Here is a 26,844-nt window from a genome sequence, read left to right as displayed (position 1 = left end):
CTGCCTGATGTTAGCAGACAGCATGGCTCTCAGACACTCCAGAGAGTCCTCCACTGACAGAGAGCCGAAGTAGTTCACCAGCCACTACAGACATTAACAGAGTGAAAAAGAATGAAAAAAAAGGCCAGACTTCAATTCAGTATGATATATCAAGAACTATTTGTGTACCTCTGGATTGAGCAGGTGTGTGTGTACGACAGCTCGTTTGATGTCGTACAGGTCGGTATAGTGCTCTAAAGCTCTCTGCAGAAGCCCTGCCTTCTCACACAGCTGGGCAATGTGGGCACGATCGTAGTTATGTAACATCTGATTTCCTAGAATGGCATCTGCAACCTGCAAGAGACCATATTGTTTGAAAAGAGTCTAACACAATGACAGTAAGTGTTTCCAGATACGTTTCGGTGTGTAGTGTGTACCTGTGGTGCATGCATCAGGTTCATCTCCAGCAGACGGGTCTGGAGTGGACCTTCTGATGGGCGGTTGTTTTTCAGCGCATCCAAAAGGAAGACGTGCACTGCTGGACCAGGTTATACTCCATAAACACATCAACGATCTGAGAGAAAAACACATTTTGTCAGTGAACATCTTTCTGAGCTCATTAAATGGTTCTTAACAAACGGCCTCTGGGTCACATGGTTTCTCTCCAAATCATTTAAAACTCTGCTCCTTTTATTCCTTTCTTCTCAATATCCCACTCCCTTTTCAGCTCCTCCTGACCTGTGTGATGTCAGCCAGCGGTTCCTCATCCTGAACGAGCATCTGAGCAAACCTGGCCAGACCCGCGTGATGGCGCGGACTGATCCGCATCACGTTCCTCCCCAGCAGGAAGATCCAGTCCTGGAGTGTAGCCCACCTATAAACACCAGAATGAAGTATGCTTTTTATTGGTGTCCATTATGTCTATCTTATAGCCTTTTAACCTTAAAAATTGACCTGATCCAGTCAATCATACCTTACTGTGGCCATAGAGGACACATCTGGGGGAACTGGCCGGTTTCTGCGAAACCAGTGAATGACCTTTGTTGGGTACGTTGGCCCTCAGGTAGACAACTAAGGGGCAAGAGTAGGGGTCCACAGCCTTCACCAAGTCACCCAACTCCTCGGAGCATTCAAGCTGAAGAGAAACAACAGAAATACACAATTAAGGTTGAATACAGTTTAAGAATGGAGTGTGAATTCAAAGACATTTGGTTCTTAAGAGCCCGTTCTTTTTGTGAAAATGAAAAGGTCACATGGTCCTTCAGAAATCATTCTGTTATGCTGATTTAGTGCTGAAATAACTTTTTATCATCATCATCAAAAAGATAAAAGCAGTTGTGTTGGAGCACTGGAAACAGGATTATTTGATGAATAGAAAGTTCAAAAGCATTTATTTCAAATAAATAATTTGTAACATGAAAGTTTTCTTTGTTTCGTACAAGTAATTTCTGTACGAATATATATATTATATATATATATATATTTTTTTTTTTATAATAGCACTGACCCCAAATGTTTTGAATGGTTATTAAGGAGGGTCCAATTGTAAGGGATGAAATGAAAACAAGGGAAAACTTTATTTGGCATAGTGCGATTTGTGTGTATTTTTTCCATTCAGAACTAGGACTGTGCAAAAATCTGGAAAAAAGCTGGAGATATACTTCTAATCACAGGACCATCTTTACTGATGAGATGCGCATGAAAATCGCATTCGATTTTTTGCACAGCCCTAATTCAGAGTATTTCTGGACTGAGCATAGCATCATGGTCCTCAACTCTCTTAATAAACCAAATCATGTCAGTTCAATCAATAAACCAAGTCGAGAGATGTCACCTGTTGAGACTATGAGAAAGAACATTATGAAAAAAACATTATAATAAATGCATATTGTAAAAAACATACAGGAATGAAAGCCAAGACTTTCCTCTGTGCTTTAGAAGAAAAAAAAAAAAAAAAAAAAAAACACCCTCGGCCCCACATAACAAACACATGACATCACATCTAAAGCAAACATCTTCGATTACAGACACACATATTCATACACAAACACAGTCGTTCTCACACTCAGTCTTTCACACAGACCCCTTCTTTGTCTCAAAAATATGGATATGCATTCTTTTTTTGTTTGTGAAAAAAGAAAAGAAAAAAGAAAACGTGAAGAGAACACCCTGTTCCCTGAGCCTCTCGCTCAAACACACACACACACTCATGCGTACAGAGGAAGAGGCTATTGTGGGTGTGTGTTTGTGGAGATAACCATCTCCCCTGCGACCTCCCTCCACATACCTTGTCCTCCTTCAGCCATTTCTCCAGAAGTTGTTTGCGGCCCTGCTGAAGGACGGGTCTGCACAGCTCCAGAGACTCAAACTTGTTGAGCTGGCCTTGGTCCAGCAGGATCCCGAAATACTGCAGCAGTGGGGATGTCTGGCCGGGCTGGGCCGGGACGCCCTGGAACCGGCGGATGGTGTCAGGAGTGCGCAGGATACCCTGAGATAAACAAGAAGTGAAGATAATTGGAAGTGAAGCTAAGTATTATATAATTATGATAAAAAAGACACTAATTATTTTAATTAATTATAATAAATGATTCTATTTAATTAAATTTCTAATATGGTATATAATTATATAATATTATTAAACACCATCTTACAAGTATATTCAGCCTTGCTCACCTTTGGAGCATTAGCGGCAACTTTAGCTGCCTCGGAGTAGTTTCCTGCGGCAAAGAGGTTGTTAAACTTGCGGGCAAACAGCTCCTCGGCTCCTGCCAGATTATTTCGGACTGCCATCCGTAAAGCCAGGTCTGGATTCTGCAGCACATTGGTGATGTACTGGATGATGTTCTCCTCCTCAACACACACTGACAACACCTACGAAACAAAAGTGATCAAATTGTGATTTATGTTTGCGATTAGTAATATACCTTCAGACTGACATACAGGAAGGTCAAAGAAGGAGACATTTAAACTTTCAGAGCACATTTCTATTTTATATGGAGAAAAAGAGGGGAGAATGCATTCAACTCTAACACATGTTAGCTTTTTGAATTAAACATATTGAGAAATGTCCTCACTCTCCATTGTAAACAATGGCGTCAGCTGAAGTGCGAGCATGTGCCCACACATGTTATTATGTGGCAGGAAGTTTGTGCTACAGACAGTCGTGAACTTGCCCAAATCCCCAAATCAGAGATTTTCTGTTAAATGAATACGTTCTCTGACCGGTTTTTTGCTTTATGCAATCTGTGATCCATTCACACACGCTCTCTCCGCGGAGGCGCCATTATCTGAAAACACTGACATAAACACAGACGTTACTGTTACAACCTCTGTGCGACAATAAGTCTTTTTTGACGTTGTTTTAAAAAGAGAAACATTGATGCAATTTGGAAGTACTAGTAGGAATTTCGCTGTTATAATATTTGAGAGTGGCCGTGGGTTTTTGTTACTCTTCATAATGTAGACAGGGCGAGTGCATATCTAAAGTCTTTGGTGTTTAATTACCCTCTAATTAATATCCTGTTAGAAATTCCGATATATAAAGTTGATATTCTATTGATTTGAGCTTACTGGTGAAAGAACAACTTCTGATGGAATGTAAAAATACATTTCCCAAACGACAACAATCACTGCAATTAAAACGGAGCAAAATAATAATTTTTATAATTATAACCATTATACAGTAGGACGAAAATATGATAAAAATGTGTAAGTTTCCATTCTCTTAAACGAAACTAAAATGCTCAGACATTTAGTAGATGAAAAATTGACTAAAACTGGACAAGTTGATTAAATATAATTAAAAACTAAAAAAGTTAAATTTGACACAGGACTAAGGCTAAATTAAAAAATTACTGCCAGAATTTCACCGAAAATTCTTCTTTACTGTTTTACTGAAGAAAAAAATTAACCTCTAAATCTCTTACGGTTGCTGTTATTTTTATTGTAATTACTATTATTGTTGTTAAGAAGGTATCTATTTGTTAATATAGATACTAATATTAATACTACTACTAATAATAGTAAAATGTTCTCATGGTCCAATGTTTAAAAGGTCATCTTTTGCTAATTTTCTCAACAGGGCGAAGGAGGAGCCAAAAGGTTCCATTGGTAGTTTTTAGGCCACTTTTACCTGCATAAAAGCAGCTGGAAAATCCCTCACACACACAGCGTATGTGTTTGGTTATATAATATCAATGACCTTTAATGAAAAAACGTAACACTTTGTATCAGCTGCCCTCCTCACACTTAAGCTAAAATTAATACAAAAGCTTGTCTGTAGTATGTAACACAATCAGATGCAGGAGTGCAGTGAGACGTGAAAGGTGTCCGCTTTCAACCAGGATGTCATTGCTTTGATCAAACATCTTGTATCTTTAATTATTTCCAATAAAACTCTGCTACGAATAATATCTCTAGGAATTAGTGACAAGCCGAGAGTTTGTTTGTTTGAGAGAAGCTTAAAGTTTGACATTATAACTGTCGATGTTTGGCCAAGAGACACCAGCTGAAGTCGCCAAAAGCCCATCAAAGTACAATGTTCTGCAATATTTCTCTGGAGGTACAGTACATAGTGAAGCCTGGAAGGGCTTCTTCAGTTACTAGGTTGAAACATTCACATCCACAAATCAATAAAACAGATTTATGATGCTTAACACTCGCTTAAATTGTGTGAACACGGATTAGACTAGACAAGTGAGGCCAGTTTATTATAAACAACCAAGATTAAACATTTTTCCCCAGGACTATTTTGACTGCACGCGAGCAACAAGGTGGACAAGACTGCACTGTACATTTTCTGAATCTCTGGTGTAAGTGCATGTTGTAAGTGTTTGTATGCTACATTTTGTTCTAGATTGTAATCAGCTGGTCAAAGTCACAGGTGTTATTCTGCATGGATGAATCTCACTCTGTGCTTAAACCCACCCATCAGACCCCCAACAATATGGGTCAGCTTGCCCAGAAAGGGAGGGAGGCAGAGACACTAAAGAATATAGAGCAGCTCATTGTGTCTATAATCTTAACTCCACAAAGAGGTAGTGAGAGAGAAAGAAATGGAGAGGGTAAGTGAATAGGAGATTACATTTGTGTGTGCGTGTGAGTATGTGTTTGTTTGTGTGTGCATGTGTGTGTGTTTGTTTGTGTGTGCATGTGTATATGTTTGTTTGTGTGTGCGAGACAGACAGACAGAAGCTGCAGTGCTCCACGGGAGAAGAATGCTGCATTGACGTCAATAAAAGCCCAAGGTCTGAGGAGAGGGTGATAGTAATAATGAGTCACTCTTGATGAGGATCTACACAGTGCACATGTCTGTTATCAATTAATAATAATAAAGTGTGTGTGTGTGTATGTGTATGTATATATATATATATATATATATATATATATATATATATATATATATATATATATATATATATATAAATATATAAATAAATCAAATTTCCATTCATTCTCAAATAATAATAAAAATAAAAAAATGCAACCATTCAAATTAAAAAGTGTACAAAGATAATTTCTAAATAATTTGGATACTGGTATTAACCATGACAACAACAATAACTAATAATAAACAAAATTAATTTAACTATTAATTTAACAGTTTTATATGCAATGAACTGCTTATGTTATGTATATGTTAAAAAGCAGAAACACGTTTTAATTATATTACTATAATTATTATTATATTACTATAATTATTATTATATTACTATAACTATAAACAGATTAACTAATAACAAATAGATACTTTATCAACATTTTTATAAATTAATTAATATTACTAATCATTAGTAGTGTATTTGTTATTAATAATAATAATAATCAGCTTTTTGGCATAATAAATAAACATTTAATAATTGTAATTATTTGTTAATCATGCCAAATTTTATTTAGCCATAATACAGGAACAAAACTTGTATGTGTAATTTATATAGGTTAGCATAAAACAATGTGTAGTGGTACTATTACAAAAAATCTTTTTTTTTTTTTTCAGTCCGTTTGAGCTGTCTAGGGCCTAAAGTACTAACAGACCAGACATTTAATTTACTGAGAGTTATGTTACAGTAGTATAGTAGGCCTGATTAAAGAAAAAAGGGAGGGCAAAGTGTGATGTCACAGAAGTTGATCTGCCTATGCGCACTGTGACTGGCCGTAAGGTTCTGCCTGTGTTTAAGACACCAGTCAGTGCCTCCCACGGCAAGATCACATGATAACTGCCACTTTTTTTTTCTCACTCAGTCTCCCTCTTACATTCTCCCCAGCTATTTACAGCGAAGGTCACTCCGCTCACGAGTGCAGACGCAGCTGGTTAGAAACTGACTTTTCATCACACACCAGTGCTGACTGGCGCAGAGAACAGGAAGATGGAGAATGCCAGTATGCACAAGGGAAACAAATACAGGAAGAGAGATCTGCATTCCTTTTCCGTTACATAAACTTACATAAATCATATTCAGACATGACATTTATTCTAACACAGATCTATCCATAATATACTAGATCTTAAGACCAACATGTAAAATAACAGACAAACTTATTGTAACCCAATTACATAACACTTTACAAAAGTAACAACCGTAAGCTACAAACACGCGGAACCCTACAAGCGATTAATGTGTTAACTATGCATTTCATCTTTGGGATGTTATGCATGGCATTGTTGGTTGACCCAGGCAGAGGTTCTGTATTATTGACTAAGGTAATAATGCTCTTCAGGTTCAGCGTGACACAGGTTGGATTGGCTTTCGGTCACCCGCTGAATAATGGAGCATTGTGAACAGGAACATCAACTCACCTAAATTACTGAACACCTGTTTATTTATAACATTCTTGAGATCCAGCAGAAATGTGTCCCATTTTGAAATTATATATGCATCATGATGCTTCTATTGACTATGGTGGTCTTCATCTCCAAGTTCAGGTGGAAATTTCAGGATAAGAGATGCTTGAAGCTATGCTGAGAGGAAATTAAAAAAGATTAACTGTGCAGAGGGAGGATGGGTGGTTCCCATGTCTCAGTAAGAGGAGAGTATTAAATGTTCTGCCTCTGGGGTAATAATTTGTGTTGTGTCCTCCTTATATTCCCTCTGACAGAGCAGAGATCTGACCAAACACACACATATAGAGCTCCGCCGTGCAGGATCAAAGTGACACAGCTGCTAAAAATATTGAAATACTGCCACTCATTACAGCTGGAGCATGTCATTTTTTACAGAGTTAATTTATCTCCTCCTAACCCAACTTAATATGCAGGGAGTAAGCCATCTGAGGGTTGATCTCCCTGGAAATTGTAAACACTGTGGCACCTTTATCATTGCTCAGTTTAATTCACATGTCATTTTTACCACTTGGGTTAATCTGAATTTAATCTTCAGCATGTACCTGTCCTTTCCTGTTCACGCCGATGATTCCAGATGTGGCTTCGTGGGGTGCAGTCACAAAAATGGTCTCTCCGCTGATTCGGTTCATGTAGATGCAGGTGCCCGTCTCCAGGTCATACAGATGAATGTAACCGTATTTAGTGATGAGAAATACAACGTCCTGTTTGGAGCTGATCTGTGTGACAAGAAATATGTTGGTGGTCAGTTCAAATCTGGATCAATTTACATTAGTGTTTGGAATATTTTGTTTGTTTTATTATCTTATGCTTAAAAGGCTCAATTAATTTAATAAAAAAAACACACAGTAAAAATGAAATATTGTGAATTATCAGTACTATTACATTTTTTTATTTGAATATATTTTATAATGTAATTTCTTCCTGATATCAAAGCTGAATACATTATTCCCGTCACATGATCCTTCAGAAATCATTCTAATATGCGGATTTGCTGCTCAAGAAACATTTCTTGTTATCAATGTTAAAAACAGTTGTGCGGCTTAATATAATATTTTTTTCAGGATTCTTTGATGAAAATTAAGTTCAAAAGAGCAGCATTTATTTGAAAAGATCGGACAAACAGTAAAGGAGGGAGGAAGAAACAAAGTAATGTCTCTTTCACTGGATAACAGTCCAAGAAACCCCATACCTGCATGGCAACAGGGAAGTCATTCTGTGCTTCTGGAGGGAAGAACACATCCACAGCTTTCTTGGTGAATGGCTGGTTGCCGGTCGGTGGTGTTCCCACTTCAATAATGTGAAGCTGAACAATTAATGATTTTGTTAATTTCATGTTGTGAAGTAATGCACACAAAATAATGCAAGTATAAGTGACAAATTAATCATCATCAATAATTAGCTCAATAATAAAATAAACAAAAGATAATGTAGTTTAATAATATTATGAACATACCTCTGAAACTAAAACTAGCAAGCAACATGGCCTCTTCCTCAAAAACTGTAGTTAACACCCCAAAAAAAACTTTCCAGACCACTTCCTCTCTTATTTAGACAACCGTGTTTGGAATACTGCTAGTTTACACCTCTTTGCTTAATATAAAATGTTTCTAGTTAATGCAATTAAATGTGACAAAAACCATCTGGAAATGCACCTTTCCTCCTGCTTGACCTCGCACAGCAAAACAGAAGAGTGTGGATTCTTCTGCATTTCCCTCCATTTTGAACTGGCCAAAGGCAGCAGCGTGACCCTCGATAGGCTGAGACACCTTCCTGTCAACGGAGTATAGCTGCATGGCACCAACAACTCGGTTTTGCTGTAACAAGAAACATAATACTTAAGCGATTTGGAAAAACAGCCTTGATTCATTTGACTGAAAGTAAGACAGTTAAAGACATAAGGATATATTATACTACTACAGTTAATTATAAATATATAATTAATAATAAAGGAAATAAGTTATAGAAAACAAATTAAAATAAAGAAACGGTTAATACAAATGTAAAGGAACAGGAAGAAATGAACTAAACAAGATCTCTACTTAAGCACAAGTGTGTCTAGAACAAGAGCAATAGTGTGTACAATTCTAGACCAGAAATCCAGAATGATTATTTAAAATGCTTATGGCACCTGAGCAGAAATGCCAATGAGCAGCAGCCACTTCTGCTTGGCATCGGTGCGGTAGTTGATGATTTGACATCCGGCCAGGCTGGAATGTCTGTCAAACACTTTGACCGGCTGAGAGTCTCCCTCCATGCTCCAATGATAGACTGCATTATCGGTCACCAGGGCAAGACTGTTAAGAGAGATCCACTTCCAGAAAGTCACGTCATCAGTCATTGTGTGGGCTTTCACCTTACTCTTCATCTCGATGTTAAAGATCTGAAGGGTTTTTGGCAGCTGAGAGGAAATAAAGAGTAGAAACCGTTTTAAATTTACACACATAAAACAATTTAATTAGATTACAAAGACATCAGGGTAGAAATATTGTCAGTCATGGCTGGAAGTGCATCAGGCAAGCCCACCTTGACAGCTCATTCAGCAGTTAAGACAAATGAAGCAAAGCAATCAAAAAGCGGTCTAGAGATCATTTGTGCAAGGAACAATTTAGACTACTGAAATCAAACACCGGAGACTGATTTCGTCTCAGCACGAGGCTTAGTGTACACTGTGACTTGCGAATAATGCGTGTTATGGGAAAGGAAATCTTGGCGGCAACTCACCTGAATAACTTCCAACCCAGTATTTATACAAACACTAATCTTTCTGCAGGCTCCAGTTAATCTGAACTTTGAGAATCACTACAATTAAGACAATGTTTGCAGTATAATATAAAGGTTTCTGGTTTGAAAGCTGAACCAGCTTTTGAGGAGGCCATTTGACCAGGATGTGGAGGCTAAAAGTCAAGTTCACTGAAACGTTATAGGTCATTTTCTCCGTGCTGGCATTACTGAAGTCGAGATTAAACGGAAGTAGTGACAGATTGTTTCTTCCGTATTATGATACACATCTGAGAGACACGGATAGGGCAGGGACAGGTTTTACTCGTCGGTTGTTGATCGGATTGTAAGATGTGGTCATTCCACTTAAAAATGGAGGAAGAACTGAATGCCAGCTTGAAAGAACAGGTTTAAGTGGCCTATGATTAGAAAAGTGCTGCATTTGTCAGAGATAAGTATGCAATTTTCACAGAAAGACTGAGTTTGATCAAGGTTACAAAAAAACATAAACATGCATGAATCATTCACACTAAGACCAATAACATGCATTTGGAACATAGATTGGGTACATTTTAATTTCACGCCGAATAAACGCTTTAAATTCTTAGTAGAACTAGTCTGAGATTGCAGGCTGTTGTGAAGCTGATTACTGCAGAGGTCAGAATTTAGTCTATATGCATTATCAGAAGCATTAATGACTATTTTCAATGATTATGAAACCTGACAAAACCACTTTTCAGGCCTGTGTGGATAGATTCCCATACAACCTAACACTCAAATAATATAACAAATGTGGGAGCCAGAGCAGAGCAAAGTAAAAAAAAAAAGGGATAGAAGGGATTTGAATCCACATTCAAAGCTCTCTCAACATAATGAGAGTTAGAATCCTACTTAAATGTATCTACCTTAATATAGAGTGCCAGCCCAACAAAGCTCCAACTTAAGACCTTAATTAACTGGTTCATATCCATTTATATGCAGTGTGAACAAGGGCTAAAAAAGCAGGACTGAGCAAGTCAAGATTACATCATTTTGAAATATTGCTCAGTAAATGTGCGGGTTCATACAGGATATTGTCACAATCAAGCAATCGATTAAAAGCTAATCTAATTTTAAACCGCGACAGTGACCGTTCTGGCACTCCAATACAAGCCATTCGCTGCTCATTTTTCTCTATGGAAAAAGCAAAGCAAACTGGTTTGAGGTTACAAATAAAGTTTGTTCAATCAGAAAATCTGATTTATAATTCATTGCCACCCAGGACACCAGACTAAAAAAAAAAAATCTTTCCAACTTGAGACATATATACAGTCACAAAGAATTGTTTATTATACAGAATCTGTGCCAATACCATGGACCACAACTGTTAGCATCACTTAGACTTTGAGTTTATATTTGCTCCTTCTCAATGCATCCTAAAAATGCTGTCATATGTCCTGCACACATCCAGTCTATTTTTCTTCATTAGTAGCATGTAGTTATATAGGAGGTGTTGAATTTTATTTTTAGCTCCATGCTATTATACTCTTATCATTTAGACAAGTTAAGTAAAAATAAGAATATTCCATATTGCCCATATATTCAGCAATACGCTCCTCTTTATAGTTATCTTATCCAGCCGACTAATGAGCTTATGGACACCGAATGGTTATTCTGAGGTTAACTAATGTTATGTGTCAGTGTTTACATGCTTTACAAGTTTTCTGCAGTTTGAACTGAATAAGCGATTGCATGAGACATTTCAGTAAGTTTTACTGTAGGCTATCTTATAATATACATACAGCACCTTTTGAAGTTTATTTCGTACTACTGCAATAAAGAGAAAGAATGATGGGTTCATGTGCTTCTTGAACTGAGACTGGACAGCAAGTGCGCTACAAATAATATGAAGTTCACGCATTAACAAAACGCGGCATATAGACTAAAGATCTTGATAACAAGAAGCCATATTAGTATCGATTATAAACGAAAATTGTTACGATATTGCTAATGTCCACACAGTTGGAAGCTTTACCTGTTGTAGTTTTTTCAACTTATCCAATATAAAATATACACCGTTTTTCTGCACTTTTACTTCACACATCACCATCATTTTCAATCTCTTTTATGTCGCCACAATTGGAGCTGCTTTTTCAGGTGTGGTCAGCAGTGATGAGGACTGTTTTTCAACTAAAAAGTTGATGTGCATCATCTCAGTTTATGACATTAACAAATAATGAATGCAAAACAATCATGAAAAAAGGCATCACATGCAAGTTTTTAAATCATTTTTGGTTGGAAATTTTGACTCTTCTAGGCACAGTCTGGTGCCCTGCCACCAAATAACACCATTTAACATAACAACTACAATTAATAACAAGCTAAGAATTGGAGAGATTACTATCTATACTAGAGCCTTCTATAAAGCATGACAAATCTTTCAACTCTACACAGGCATTGAGTTTATTGTAAAAGCATATTAATTCCAACATCAACTAAGACACTGACACAGCATTAGTTACAGAGTTGCTATCTAAACACAAGCTGCATAGTGATAAAAAAACCTAATGGACTATGAACTACCACAAGAATCATAAATCTACGAGGATACCTTTACCCGGGTACATTCACACGGACTTGAAATTTATATGGAGATGCTTGATGTTAAGATTACATAGTGAGGATGGGGAAAATGACTCAATATGGTAAGAATTTAAAAATTATAACAATTACAATTAAACAAGAAGAAAAGCAAATGTATGGCCAACAATATTTCAAACCCCAGAAAGAGGGGTTCACATCAACATGATGTGAACATTCAATTATGAATTTTGTGAAAGTTAAATCCTGTTTAGCCAAAGTGGGTTAATTATGTGGTACATTGTTGGCTAAACAATCTTAATCTATGTAAACAATAATAGAGGGATGCCAGGACATGTTTGCTTTACATTGCCTACTTTGCCCTTGATTTGTATGGGGCCTAAGTCCGAACCTTGAGGCACACCTCTCCTATATTTACAACAGCAATACTGATGATTTTTAAACTGTCATTGTTCTCATAACACATTCACTAGAATCAAGATCAGAATTTTTTTTCATGCTCATGTCATCAATTTATAAATAATTATTTGCCAAAATGGCTGGAACAATGTGTAGCCTAAGGTATAATTTATAAAATATTCTGGCTTGAAGTGGAGGCTCTAGAAACACCAACACAAGGTTAAGCAATGAGGCCAAACAACTGTACATAATGTTCATTTTAGAAACAGGATTATAACTTTCACAAATCATTGTACCAAAATGTTAACTCACCGTCTGCATACACATGAGAAAGCAGCAACAAAAAAGGAAACAAAACAAAAAGACAAAGCAATTATGGCTGCATAACAGAAAATACAAAACACATATCATGTTACTGTAAGCTAAGATGTAGCCTAAAATGAGGATAATGCAAAAAAACATATGCTACAGAAATAGGTCTAGTATAATTTAAACTAAAAAGGAACTCTGTGTGATTGAATGAAGTTAAGAAAACACACTTAATTTCTAGTTTAAACGACAATGGATTGGATCAGTTCTATAATTCAGTTCAGCTAAAAATTCAGTATTCATTACAATTAGGTTAATATGAGTATCCCTGGAACTATTAATTTATATAACCTACCTTTAAGTGCGATGACTTTGCTCGCAGGGTTCATGATGGCACTATCTGCAGAGATGGGCCTGCGGATGGGAGTGTTTGGGTCTGCCATGTCGATGATCACCACCTGTGCCTGTTCTCCAACCTTCTCCCGGATACAGATGAACTTATCAGACTCCATTGTTAGGGTGCTGAACCCGATGTTGGATGGGTTGATCCCCAAATTTTGGAGCTAGGAAAAAGAGAAAAGTTTGATTTGCTTTAATTTTAATCAATGTATTATAGACCAATGTCATTTCAATCTTCAAAAATCTTAAATCTAAATCTTAAAACTTCAAAGGGGTAATGCTTCCTAAATGATATCAGGTTTCTCTTTGACGCTGTGAACCTTTCTAAGAATTGATCTTAAGAAAAATCAATGACTATGTGTTCCACACTACAGGTTAAAATGGATCTGAGGCATAATTTACAAGGGATACAACCAGACCAAACAGTAAAAGCAAAGAACTGTTCCAATTTAAACTTGCTTTTGTTATCATAAAGTTTAAGCAGTAGCAGTGTCTGTTACAATAAGATCAGCATTTCAATAACAGTAATTTAAAAAAAAAAAAAAAAAAAGCCACGGAACCAGCAAAACCTCTCTTTCTTGACCGAAGTGAGCCAAGCATGTAACTTTGCTGTCTGAAAAGGCCTTGAAGGAATTTATCTCAGGGACACAAAAAGAACAGATACAAGAAAGACTTCATTTTTAAACAAGACGGTGTACTGAGAACTTTGTTCCAGGATCACAGACAACTAGCAATCATTAATATGTATCTATTTAGATATTTTCAGTCAATACTGATTTAAAAGTCACTGATTTTAAAATACTCTATTGAACTGAACTGTTGAAGAAAAATAGTAAAACCCAATTCTGGACATTCTGGCAGTGATTGTAAGAATGGTAAATGCATGTTGATGTCATGTATTAATGTCTTTTTTAATAACACATGCCTATTTTCCGATGGTTCTCTTTCTTTTTGGCATTTTGACCAGGCTCTTGTCTTCATGACAACAATATCTATACTTCAAAAACGGACACGCCACGCAGCTGAGACGCTTGCGCCATGCATCCAGTGTGTCGCCGGCCTGTGTTTTGTTTTTGCGGAGCTCCCTCTGAGGCTGCGTGAGATGGAGCAGCTTACACTCTGCAGCAGTGGCTTGTTCACACACAGCTTCAGCTAATGGCAGGGCAAAACATGTAGTTTCGGTGTCATGAGAAGTTATATTCATACTGTAAGTGATGTAAGTGAATATGTAAGTCTTTTGCATGTGAAAGTAGAAACATGTTTCAGATGAAACCTCTGGGCTGATTATAACGTGCGCATTAACTTTACTCATGAAATGTGTGTGTAGGTCCAACAATATACTCCATGATGTCATTGCTCGTGGCCACCGGACTCTTAGGCAGTTAGGAGCAGCAGGCAGTGCAATATATGTGCAATCTTTATTTTTGTTATCACTGTGACCATTTGACTTATAGCAGTGTCCAGTGTTTGCTATACATTGAGTTATTTGTGATGGCTCGTCACTATATCAATACTGACCACCACAAATAGATATCGGTCAATTATAGACAAAAATAAAAGCCAGTGGGATGCCATCTCAGCAGCACCACACCAGCTGCCTTAGAAGTCTGAGTCACCAAAGACTCAGTCGGAAATACTGACCCTGAGACTGAGAATAAGATCTGCACTTCCACACAGGAAAACAGTGATTTGCACATTAATAAATGCTGATCTTCATACAGTAAATTAGTTTAATTCCAATTCTATGATTCACACCATATGACTAAGCATCACATGTAGATAAAAATGCAGTGACATCAAATCTGCAAAGAAACTTATATTTGAAAGGGGTTCAGAGAGGAGCAGAGGAGGAGGATTTAGTGTAGGAGACATCTTGACTTCAGGCATTTTCAACTAAACTGACAGCTGCTTCTGTATCGACTCTTTTAATACCAAGTCAGATGGCTAAAAGGGTGAAGTTGTAGCTTTATTTCTGATGAGAGCAGCCAAAACCCAGTCACCAGACAGATCTCAAATACCAGAGGCGGCAGTCAGGTTAGCAACACTGACATATAACCAATCACGATTCCAATGCACAGTCTGCCAGCAACCGCACAATACGAATTACAGAGATCAGAGCTGACAGCTGCAGGGATGAGAAGTCTTGGACTTATATAACAGCACTTACAGCACTAAATAATGCTGGACAGGGGGAGAGTCCACTGTGACATTCAGCAGTCAGTGTTCAGCAGTTAGTTGCCAAGGAGTTCCAAGCTATGCAGCCAAGCCAACTCCACTTTACAAATGTTTTTGCATTGCATTTTGGTCTCAAAGAGCAAAGCTGACTTAAACCTGACTTGATAGTACAAGGAAGAATATAAGAGACAAATTAGTCAGATGCCATTATAATTGTGAAATTGTGAAACTACAAAAACACATCTTCGGAAAACGTTTGGACTACACTTTTGATAGTTTTAGTATTTTTATTTATTTTTTTTGCATTTGACAGCCCATGTTCCCCACACACTTTTATTGTATGGAAGAAAACTGTGTGAAACCACGTCTGAACTTCTGCTTTTGTGTTCTACAGAAGAATGAATTGCATTCAGGTTTGAGATGACGGGAAGGTTAGTAAATTATTACCATTTTTGAAATAGAGGTTGTAGGTTAAATAACAAACATTGCTGACTAATTATTGAGAAGGGTGGCAAGGACTTTTTTTTATTACATTAATTTGCTAATTACTAAACTAAGAGACTACAAATATTAGACAGTGAACACCCAAAGTATTTCAATGCTGGTTAGGTCTTAGCTCTTAGGTCTAATCAAAGACCAGGAAGGAACAGGAAGCAACTTTTCTAGGAAGAACTCAACGGAATCAGCAGCACCTTTCTCAATGGGGAGCGGACGTCGGCACACCCGAAGCCACACCCACATTCCTTTTTTCCTGCTGCACAGAAAGCCACATCATCACTAGCTACTAACAGACAATTGTGAAATAAGAGGAAATTAAAAAAAAAATGAAATTGGGCCAATTCTGAGTTTGTATTCACACAGACAGGATAAATTATTCACAGAAATATAAAATGAGAAATCAGAACACAAATAACAAAATCATAAAAAAAAAAAACATTGTTACTGAGAGAAGAGTAACCTGCTCATACACATTTCTGTGACCTTTATTACTGCATCTCATAGATGACATCACACATGATGACATCACTGCCGAGCAGGCCATTCCGATTGGCTGAAGGGAAACCCTGCCCCTGTTAGCTCTCACAAGGTACAGAGAGACACTGAAACAAGTATAAGGGAAAAAGCTCTCACTGCCGTAGCAGCATCAGCCTTAGGCCAAGCGTGATTCATCCACAGCATGTAACTGCTGCTTGCTTCAGTGTCGTCTCAGACATGCCCAGAAACAAACCCTCTTTCCCAACAGAGAGCCTGTGTGGCTTGAGAAACATCAACTCGAAAAGAGCGGGCCAGTTTCTTCCTGGATTTCTGTGGACATCTCTGGTCTGTGCAAGGAGGATGTGATATCAGTTCATTGTGTGTATAAATATATATAAATTAAAATTAAATGTATGCATTTAGCAGACGCTTTTATCCAAAGCGACTTACATTGCATTAAGGCTAACAATTTTTCCTAACATGTGTTCCCTGGGATATATATGTATGTGTGTGTGTGTGTTCATTGATATTGTATTCTTTGATCTTGTCCAATTCAATGAGTTGTATGATTTTTTTTAATGATATAATTATAACATTTTTGTTTTGTGAAGAAATTCTTACAACCAGACACTGTAGCAAGCAAACAGTAATAATCAAGCAGATCAAGCACTGACAATCTCTCCTCTGTCTGCTGTGTATTTGACTTCCCATTTTAGACTGTTTATTTTACAGTGGTTAGATAAAGATCAGTGCTGTGAACTTCACCAGTGAGTAAGCAAACTACAGGCAACATACAAGAGATGATGGCATAAACAACAGATGAAGAAATGAAAGGCAACCATTAGCTGAACCAGCATTAGCATATTGCTTCACAACACTCACAGTACATGCTACCATTAAACATTAAACATTCCCCCTGCTGGCACTTTCACTGACTATCACCTGCCCAGAAAAGTAACAAGAGCATTGTTAAGATAGTCCATGTGACAGGGTCAGAACGCTCTCGGATTTCATGAAAAATATCTTAATTTGTGTTCCGAAGATGAACAAAGGGTTTTGGGTTATGGGTTTTGAACGACATGAGGGTGAGTAATTAATAGGGATGCATCGATCCCATACTCGGAAAATGCCAGGATCGGAGCCGATACAGACCCTGGCATTTTCTGCGGATCAGGTATCGGACAGACGAGACCGATCCAAATCTGATATTGTGCGCATACTATTCTGTGTTATTGTTGAGCCACACGGAAGGCACAAAAACATTATAAAGCACCAAAACATTTTCAAGAACATATTTCAAGTGTTCTGAAGCTGTTTCATAGTTCAATGTGAGGTACAGATTAATAATGAAGTGATTAAATTCAAGTTGACAAACTCTTCTCTCCACTGCAGCAGTTTGTCATCCTCCATTTAGTATTCAAACAGCGTGTCGCGTTCAGTTACTACAGTCAAAACAATGAGACTCTCTTTAAGAGCGCACAGTAACGGAGGTTTAAAACTGTTCAAAGAAAAGGCAAATTAAACTAACTCACAGATTTAATAGACTACGAATCAAGATCTCTTCCCTTTGTACTAGCGATGTCTGGTTCGTGAATGAATCGTTTGATTTTAGTGAACCAGTTCACCAAATAGGACTGAATTTTTGAACCGGTTCGCGTCTCCAGTAGGGGTGCACGATAAATATCGTCTGATAATTAATGCGCATCTTGTCAGTAAAGCCGGTTCTCTAATCAGCGGTAAACTCCATCAGGTGTGTGATTTCACATAGAACCGCTGTTATACACAGAGATGTTGTGACTGACTAGCTGCACAATTAAATGCTGATAATGAACGTGGATTAGTCAGTTAACAACAGCTCTGTGTAGTAACAGCTGCTCTATGTGAAATCACACACCTGATGGAATTTACCGGTGATTAGAGAACCGGCTTTACTGACGAGATGTGCATTAATTATCGCACAATATTTATCGCGCACCCCTAGTCTCCAGTTAGCATTATACACAATTTATTAACTTTTTTAACATGGCCAACACTCCCTCCGAGTCGAAATAAACCAATATCGCGGAGTAATTCATGTACTCAAACAGTACACTGAGTGAACAGCTTTGAAGAGAGAACTGAAGATGAATACGAGCCGAGCAGCTTTCTATGGCCCCATTTACACTGCATGGTTCAAGTGACCCAAATCTGATTTTTTGCTCTCATGTGGCACAGATCGGATATGACCGGTGTACGTGTAAGCAGGAAAAAACCGCATGGATTCCGATGTTCTCAGATCCTATTCAGGCCTCATTCATATGTGGTAATAAATCGGATATGAATCGGATACGTGCATTGGCGTGTGCCATGTAAACAGACAAATCGGATATTCCCCAGTAAATGCGAGCCGTACGTCATTAAAAAAGTGACGTCAACTCAGGTGGACACCGCCAACTGAGATCACATGACTTATTATAGGCGTGATGGAGGACGAAGAATACACACAGTGGAGCAATGCCGAGGTTTCATGTCTTTTCAGTCTTTGGGGCGAAGAGATGAGGCAAAAATGCATTATTGCAATGTCATTTTTCCCAATATCGTGCAGCCCTACTGTATAATTTTATTTACATCTGCATCCATTGTATTTTGTGCTGTTTTACTTCTTTTTCCGGGTCAGAACGTCTACGTTTGGTAGTTTCAGCAGTGTATAGTGTAAATGCAAAAATCGGATACAGGACACTTTTAAAAGATGATGTAAGCAGGTCGTCAAAAAAAAATCGGATATAGTCAGAAAATCGGATTTGGCATCAAGACCTGCAGTGTAAATGCAGCCAAAAAATGTGCATAAGCGCTCTGTTTCGCTCTATATTGGCGCTTTCAGTATTATAATATTTTCTGCTAAATCAAAGATTTATTATTAATAGTCTTTCTTTTTCTGTCCTATCTATGATATGTTGCTGCCTTTATTACTGTGCTATAGATTTAAAAGAAACGTCTTTTAGATTTCTATATAAATATATGTACTTGTTTTTTCATGAAAGTATTTTACAACAATACAAAGAGCAATGTGTTACATTTAGACTTATTAACTTTTATTTGTAAATAAAATATTTCAATAGATGATAAAATTATAGTGCTCCTGTGATTTTTCTAGAATCTACAGTATCCTTTGCTGCTTAATTATCTACCAATCTAGTTTATAATAATATTTTTGTAATCGTTTATGATAACATATTTTTTTCATTTGTTATTTTTCATACAAATTAAGTTTTCTATATGTAGTAGATTGTGATTAACTCAAAAGAATGATGATCAGGTCAACACAGAAGTATAGAAATTCTACATTGAATAAAAAAAACTGATCGTATCGGCACATTCTCAGAATTTTCGGTATCGGATCGGATCTGAAAAATGGTATCGTGGCACCCCTAGTAATTGATGACAGAATTTTCATTTTTTAGTTAACTATTCCTATTTTAACAATATAACTATTTTAACCCAGTTAAAACTCGAGCGGTTGTTCTGTTATGCTGACCTACACTACTTTTGAAGTGTTCATGCATTTAGCACATTTCTATGGCTGAGCTTTGCTTCCACAAATCTGGGCGAGTGAGAGAAACGTTTAATACTTGAAGTGTCAAGTGCCTCTCTGGGTCTGTGAAGATAAATTCAGCACATCGTTTAAATTCATGACTTTTTAAAGCTGTCAGCACATTCTTCTCTCCAACCACCCATGCCCATTTAACCCTCTTCCTTCTCCGTCCAGGGAAAAATGGCATCTTGCTCAGCATAAAACCCTGATAGCAGGAGGCTTCGGGGAAGGATATACAATTTGCTGAGGCTTGCACTGCAATGTCACCATCCTCCATAACAGGAAGTCAGGACCCATTGTGCAGAAAGCTAAATAAACATATTAAAAACTCTGACCATATGACCATAGGTGACAAGTGACCAGCCTAGCAGGTTCAGCACGGACAGCAGAGCAGGAAAGGGAAAAAGAAAAAAGGAACAAGCACAAAATGCTCTCTGCAATGAAATCCAAGTTCATTCAGCACTGAGAAGCTCAAAATGTATAATGGATCTCCATCCACACGAGATAGTCATGTGTGATCAGCAGGGTAGAGTTCAAAGATCAAATGCATTCATAGGGCCTCAAGGTAACGTATTAAACAGCATGACATAAAACAAACGAAACCCATCTGCAGATCATCTGACTTGATCTGTATCAAGCTTATGTTACTTTTAAAACCAGAGTAATTTACTTAAGTTATCTGCAATGAAATCAATGCACTACAGGTTTTCAGAAACAACTAACTTGCTCCGCTAAATAATATACATAACTAACATGCAGCCAGCATCCAATGCAAAACATAATACAGGCCTGCTGTCTTTGTATACTCAAATCATCTTGTAAATTATAATACAGTAAACCTAAATGATGTACATGGAAACAAGAGTCACTTATGGTGGTTATAGACAGCAGTTTTATAAATGTACCTTTCATTATTCTATCCATTTTGCCTTAAAGGTTTCAGAACCAAAATAAAGCAGCACTACAATGTGAATCAGACATCATGAGCAAGTTTTGTCTTAATAATACGGTCTTCCACGTGCCATTTACAGCATTATGCCACTGATTCCTATTGTACCCTGACCATAACCTGGCACTTCACTGGAAAAGTGCTGTGCTACATTTGCATTTCATTAATTTAAAATACCACCAGAGGGCTTCAGGCTCTTTTTGGTCCATGCTCTTTTTGGTTTATGCTCTTTACTTTTGCACTACTCTAGGATCAGTATCCCAAAATCTAACAAACTTTGACAGGATATACAAGTAAATATGGCATGCCTGACCTAAAAAATAATACGGTAACCCTTAACATTCAGTACAAAAAGACATAACAGACAGTCTGCAGACTCTCTCAATCTATAAAACTCTAATCTAATTTGCAATGTTATTTCAGTATTATTCATAGACTACTGTAGTTTATTTACATTTAAAATTAGCTTTTCCATTTAAATTTTTAAATTTTAGCAATTGTTTAACATTTTTGTCATGTGCTGTTTTAAATATTTATATTTAGCTTCAATTTATTTTATTTCAGTTGTAGATTAAGTCATTTTAGTTCTTAGGCAGCACTTCTACTTTTCATTTTAAGATATTAAGATTTAGGGCTTTATTTTTTTCCATTTTATTTTATTTCAGCTTTATATCAATCAACAGAAACTATTTTAATAGTGTTAGTTTTATGTAACAATAACAAAACTGATTGGCTTACTAAATGTAACTTGCAAGAAAATTTGCAATCAGTCAGCCTAAACAAATTCCTGTTTGATATCAGTTTGATACTACAATTATATTGAAATAAAGAATGAATAAAATAGCTAAGTTTGCAACAATACTGACATCCTCTTGTGTTTAAATGGATGTTTTTAGTCCACAATAAGCTGTGATGTGGACAAGGTGTCACTTTACAGGCCTGGCACTGGGCAAATATGATGTTTAACAACAGATAACTGATTCAGCACTACCTATATTTGCCATAATATGAACCGTTTCAAGGACAATACAACAATACAAGCAACAATACACTAAAAAAAAACTCAAAACGTCCATGATTATTTTCAAGACAAGATGCATTAAATGGTGACCAAAATGAGTTACACCAAGTCCTAAAAGCCTTTAAGCTAACTGAGAGCCTCAAACTAAAATAGAGAAGAAAGTGAAAGCAATGAGTTCAGTGCAAATAAAAAAATTGCAGAGGCATCATGGGATCATACATGCGTCTATAGGTGGGGCGATTTTACACCTGCTACCTGAAGCAGGTAATCTCGACACCTCAATCACAAATCTGTTTTATTATAATAGCATCGAGAATAGGGAATAAAACCAAACTGAATCCCTTCTGTTATTTATAGTGATTAAATTAAAGAAATAAAGACTATTTATTCAAAATTTTCCTCTGATATTTCTAATACAAAGACACAACCTGAGGCAAAGACAGCTGACTAGTGTTGATAAGCTCTGTGACTACAAATCTCAATATTCTCGAAACAATCAGTTAAATTTTTCAGCCATCAATCTTTTTCAAGTTAACGTTACATTATAATTTCAATACACTGCCTTTAAATCCGTGTAACTTGACCAAACCCTCTAAATGTTTGAACAATTATGCTTTAAAATGCTGCCTGGGGAGTCAGCTCGCTTAGTTTTATTTGTGACACAACCAGAATCTCTATTATTCAGCTGGTTAACACCGACAGTAGCTAAGCTAACTCCCCTGCTACTACTACTAGTGCTGCTGATGGGGGTCATATACACCGGGGAAGGGGTACTACAACTGCTTTTTTGAAAACACACTATAAACTCATCAAAAAATAAAGGAGACACTCATTTGAAGATGTTTTAAAGCGCTTACCTGCAGGTGCTCCTGGAATCTGATGGGCAGGATTTGAGCCATGACGACGGTGGTTCCTCTTCGCTTTGCTCTCTAAATCCTGCTATTATTTCTGCCCAACCTAAACTACTCCAGAGCCGGGAATGAATGGAGGTGGTCTTGTGTTTTTCTGGGGGGAGGGGGGCAGATGAACCGGGAATGTTAGCTTACTCTAGCCGCCCGCTGAATGTAAATGAGGCGCTTCAACTCCAGAATGTCAACCGCCGCTGCGAGGAACTCTAGAAAGCTACAATGGCGGCGGAACCAGTCCGGTGGAGAAATGCACCGGAAAGAGACGTACACATCATTGGAGGCGGAGGGATACGGGTACTGTGTGGAAGAGGGATTTTAGTTCGTTTGACAACAAACTTTCACTAGCTAGATGCAACATGGCTATAAATATATTGCAAATGTGTTATAAGTATATTTGAATATGGGAGAAAATAACAACATCAGCTTGAGCGTAAAGGCTGAGGGTACTAGTTCTTTGCGAATCGCCCTTTGCTTTTTGCCACATCATTCGTCCTCGTGAATTGACGTCAGTTCCGACCTTATTTCATGTTTCATTTGTAACGTATATTGTAGACAGGGGCATTTCTACTCCGTCGGTATTGGAGAACTGTACTTTGAGTTTTGTCGGTGTAACGTTGTTATTGGTAATGTTTTGATTGTCTGTTGATAGGAAAATGCAGCACTGAGTCGTTTGCAAGCGGCAAATGCTGGTGTTGAGCTTAATAAAGATATTCTTCGTGGTTAGCAAACGATAGGATACATGTGCATGTTTGGTTTCAGTTGATTAAAAATAAATCGCTATTGTTATTTGTGTTCAGTAAGCTCTCCGAATGATTCAATGGCTGAGAGCTGTTAAGACTCGTTTGAACTGATTCGCGATCTATTTCTGACTCGTTTGACCCATAGACATGTCTATGGTTTGACCAGTTTATAGAAAAGAGCCGATTCAAACGAATGATGCCCAAATCGGTTAGCACTACTTTGAGAAAATAATGCTGGAGCGTGTCGGGTCTGTTTTATTTACTTTCCTATCAAGACTTTATTTAATATTTGTAATATGTGCATCTGTTTTTGCAACTGTAATTATGTAAAAAGCATGCTGTCTATTTAATACCTCAGTTGAATAAATGAATTGGTGTGTATAATGTATATAAAATTCCATTAAATAGCAACACATGATCACCCATAATTGTCCTTAATCTACCATGAATTTGCAGATTTTTATTTGAATGCAACTGTAATCATCTTAACCCTTTAACTGCCCCACCAAGAAAAAAGCATTTTTTGTTTTCATTTCTTATCTCCTTATGTCATTAGTTACCACACTCAATGTATTTTTTTTCCAACACGTCCCATAATTTTTAAAACATTAGCTTAGCTTTTCTACGTTTACCATAAAGTGACAAATCAACCATTTGGTTGAGCACGTTTTTGAAAAATTATTGAAAACATACTAAAGTTTTTTCATGGCACCAAGTAAAATAATTTTGTAAAGTTAGGGCTCTTACAGTGTAAGAAAAAAATATGCTTACCTTGCAAAATTTCACCAAAAACAGTTTACATGGCAGGAGTGATTTCTTTCTCTCTGACATCCATCAAAGAAGAAGTGTTGTGACAAATGCTGTTGATTTTTTTTGGCTTAACATACCTCTACCAGATGGTAGAGATGGCTCAATCAGCTTGAATTAAGTTAGGTACTCCTCTCAATAATATATAGTGACTCAAAATGTGCTCAACCATTTGGTCGAGCGTTAGTTAAAGGGTTAAGCACTAATAGTTCATCTTGAGTAATTCCAGAAAGTGGGTTAGTGCATTAAAATAACACATCTTAATGTGAAATTAAGGAGTATTGTGCTATATGAAATATTATCGTAATTAAACACAAATACTGATGACCAGTTCAGGAACAGCAACCTGTTTTCCCAAGCACGTGGTGCATACAAGATGCACACTATAGTTATGTCTAACAGACAAGGGGTGTGGAAAAAAAGCAAAATGAATTTGCTAGGCAATTCCTTTCGAGTCTGTAATGGTGGGGTTTATAGCATGAATTGTAGCCATTTCCTCTAAAACTTGGTCAGAGTTTGTGAACAGTTTGCTCTGCTCAGAGGAAGGTGTGGCATGCATAGTGAACTTGTTGAACTGACTCTAAAATAATCATCTGTATTACTTCTGTGTTCATGCAAAACTTCCATAGACCACAAAATAACTGCTTCTGAATGAGCTAAATAAAACTACTATAAAGAGAGTACTGCTGCTCTATACTATTTAAAACAAGTATAAGTATTGTTGGCTGCGCTCTAATTTAAAGTGCGCAAGTTATGATTGGAATAGTGTTGTTCTGCCACCTAGTGTCTTTCTTAAAAAAAAAAAAAAAAAAAACACAAACATAAGTTACTCAAATAATCAAAATTTACATTCTTGTAAATGTTTTTTAATGTTATCCATAATTTAAGTGGTCTACGCAATACATAAATACTTTACTGTGAATAAATAAAACATTTGGTCACTGAAACTATGACAAAAACCATGTAAAAGTGTTATCAAATGATTCCATATAACATAAATACAGTACATTTCCATTACCATAATTTAAATACTTGAAATATTACTAATCCAATATGTACGAAGTTTACCTTATACACGTTCTATTACAAATACTCTAAAGTGCAAACGGTTACGGTTATCATTCTTTAAAAAAATTGACCAGTCACAAATGCAAAAAACAGTGACAGCAGAACTACAAAAATACATCTTTAAAAAATTTGGTCAGTCATCTTAGTGGTAACTTCAAAAAAACACTTTCCAATGGAACACCCCTCTCACTGACACCAATGAACTTTCATGCTGTAGTAAACAGTGGGCTACTGAAAGCTGATGTGCTAGGTTTGAAGTTGCTGCCCCAGTAGCCGTGCTTGCTACGGTTTACCCCTGCTGGACCCAGCTGTGCGGTTTAAAGGAATCGGAATGGGATCTGCAAGGGGGAACGGATTATGCTAGTGTAGGACCCGCTGAGGGGTAATTTATGACCCTTTCCCTGGGCCAAACTTCTTCCTTGGTACAGGATGCCATACTGGGGCACTGGTATATACAAGCTGTATTAATCAAGAAGAGGACAGCAGTATAGTAAAAATAGTTCGAAACAATGGTCCGACATACATGTCATGCATATTATCTTACTAATACAAGTAAAACTTTGCTAAAACTATCATTTAAAAATTAATCTACAATTCATTCATATAGCTCCATTTTAATGAACTACACTCAAAACAATACTGTAAATCAGTCCTGCTGCTTTTTTTTGCCTTCTTTTCTATTCACCAGTGCTGCTGTTATAGGATTGGACAGATAGTGAAACTAAAGTACTTCTACTAATCGAGGTGCATGAAAGAAGTGCAGCGTTTAAAGGTAATTTCTGGTGACTGACATCAGAGAGTGTGAATGAGTCTGGGTATTGAGTTATGACTGTATCTTACTGGAAAAAGAAGGAACGTTGTTGCTTTTATGAACAGGAGTGTCTCTATACATATACTGTCATGCCAGTAATTTAATGTTAATTCCAAGAATTAATGTGTGAAAGGGACCATTCATTTTATATTTCTAACAACATAAAAAAAAATAAAGGCAAGATTTTTCAGTTAAACTTCTTTTCAAATCTTAACTTTAAAGGCATCTAATAAGAACATTTCTGAATAAAACTGTTGCCCAGTAACATTTAAATTAAAGTCTTTATAAATATTGTTAATATTGGTGTTTTAGTCAGCATACCTAATATCATTCAAAGTATGAATTGAAGATTTATTTTAGAGAAATAAAAAATTTTAATCAGCAGGATCATTAAATTGTTTAAAAGATTCCCTTAAAGATATTTATAACACTACTAAAGATTTATATTTCAAATTAATGCTGCTCTTTTGAACTATTTAAAATCCTGAAAACAACAGCAGCATTAATATTAAGCATATTTAAATATTGAATAAAATATTTTCAACTGGGATAAAAAATTGTGGAGTACCAAATCAGCATATGGGAATGATTTTT

The 26,844-nt window shown here is 36.8% G+C and overlaps 1 pseudogene; it reads right to left on the bottom strand.

Moving 5' to 3' along the window:
* Positions 1-3: 3 nt before the first annotated feature.
* On the bottom strand, positions 4-23,093 carry LOC113077236 (clathrin heavy chain 1-like; annotated as a pseudogene).
* Between the last annotated feature and the right edge of the window lie 3,751 nt (positions 23,094-26,844).

The sequence above is a fragment of the Carassius auratus genome, unplaced genomic scaffold (genome assembly GCF_003368295.1).
Source record: "Carassius auratus strain Wakin unplaced genomic scaffold, ASM336829v1 scaf_tig00022021, whole genome shotgun sequence".
NCBI classification, from domain to species: Eukaryota; Metazoa; Chordata; class Actinopteri; order Cypriniformes; family Cyprinidae; genus Carassius; species Carassius auratus.
Note: the sequence above shows the minus strand (reverse complement) of the source record. Positions and strands in the feature narration are given on the sequence as shown.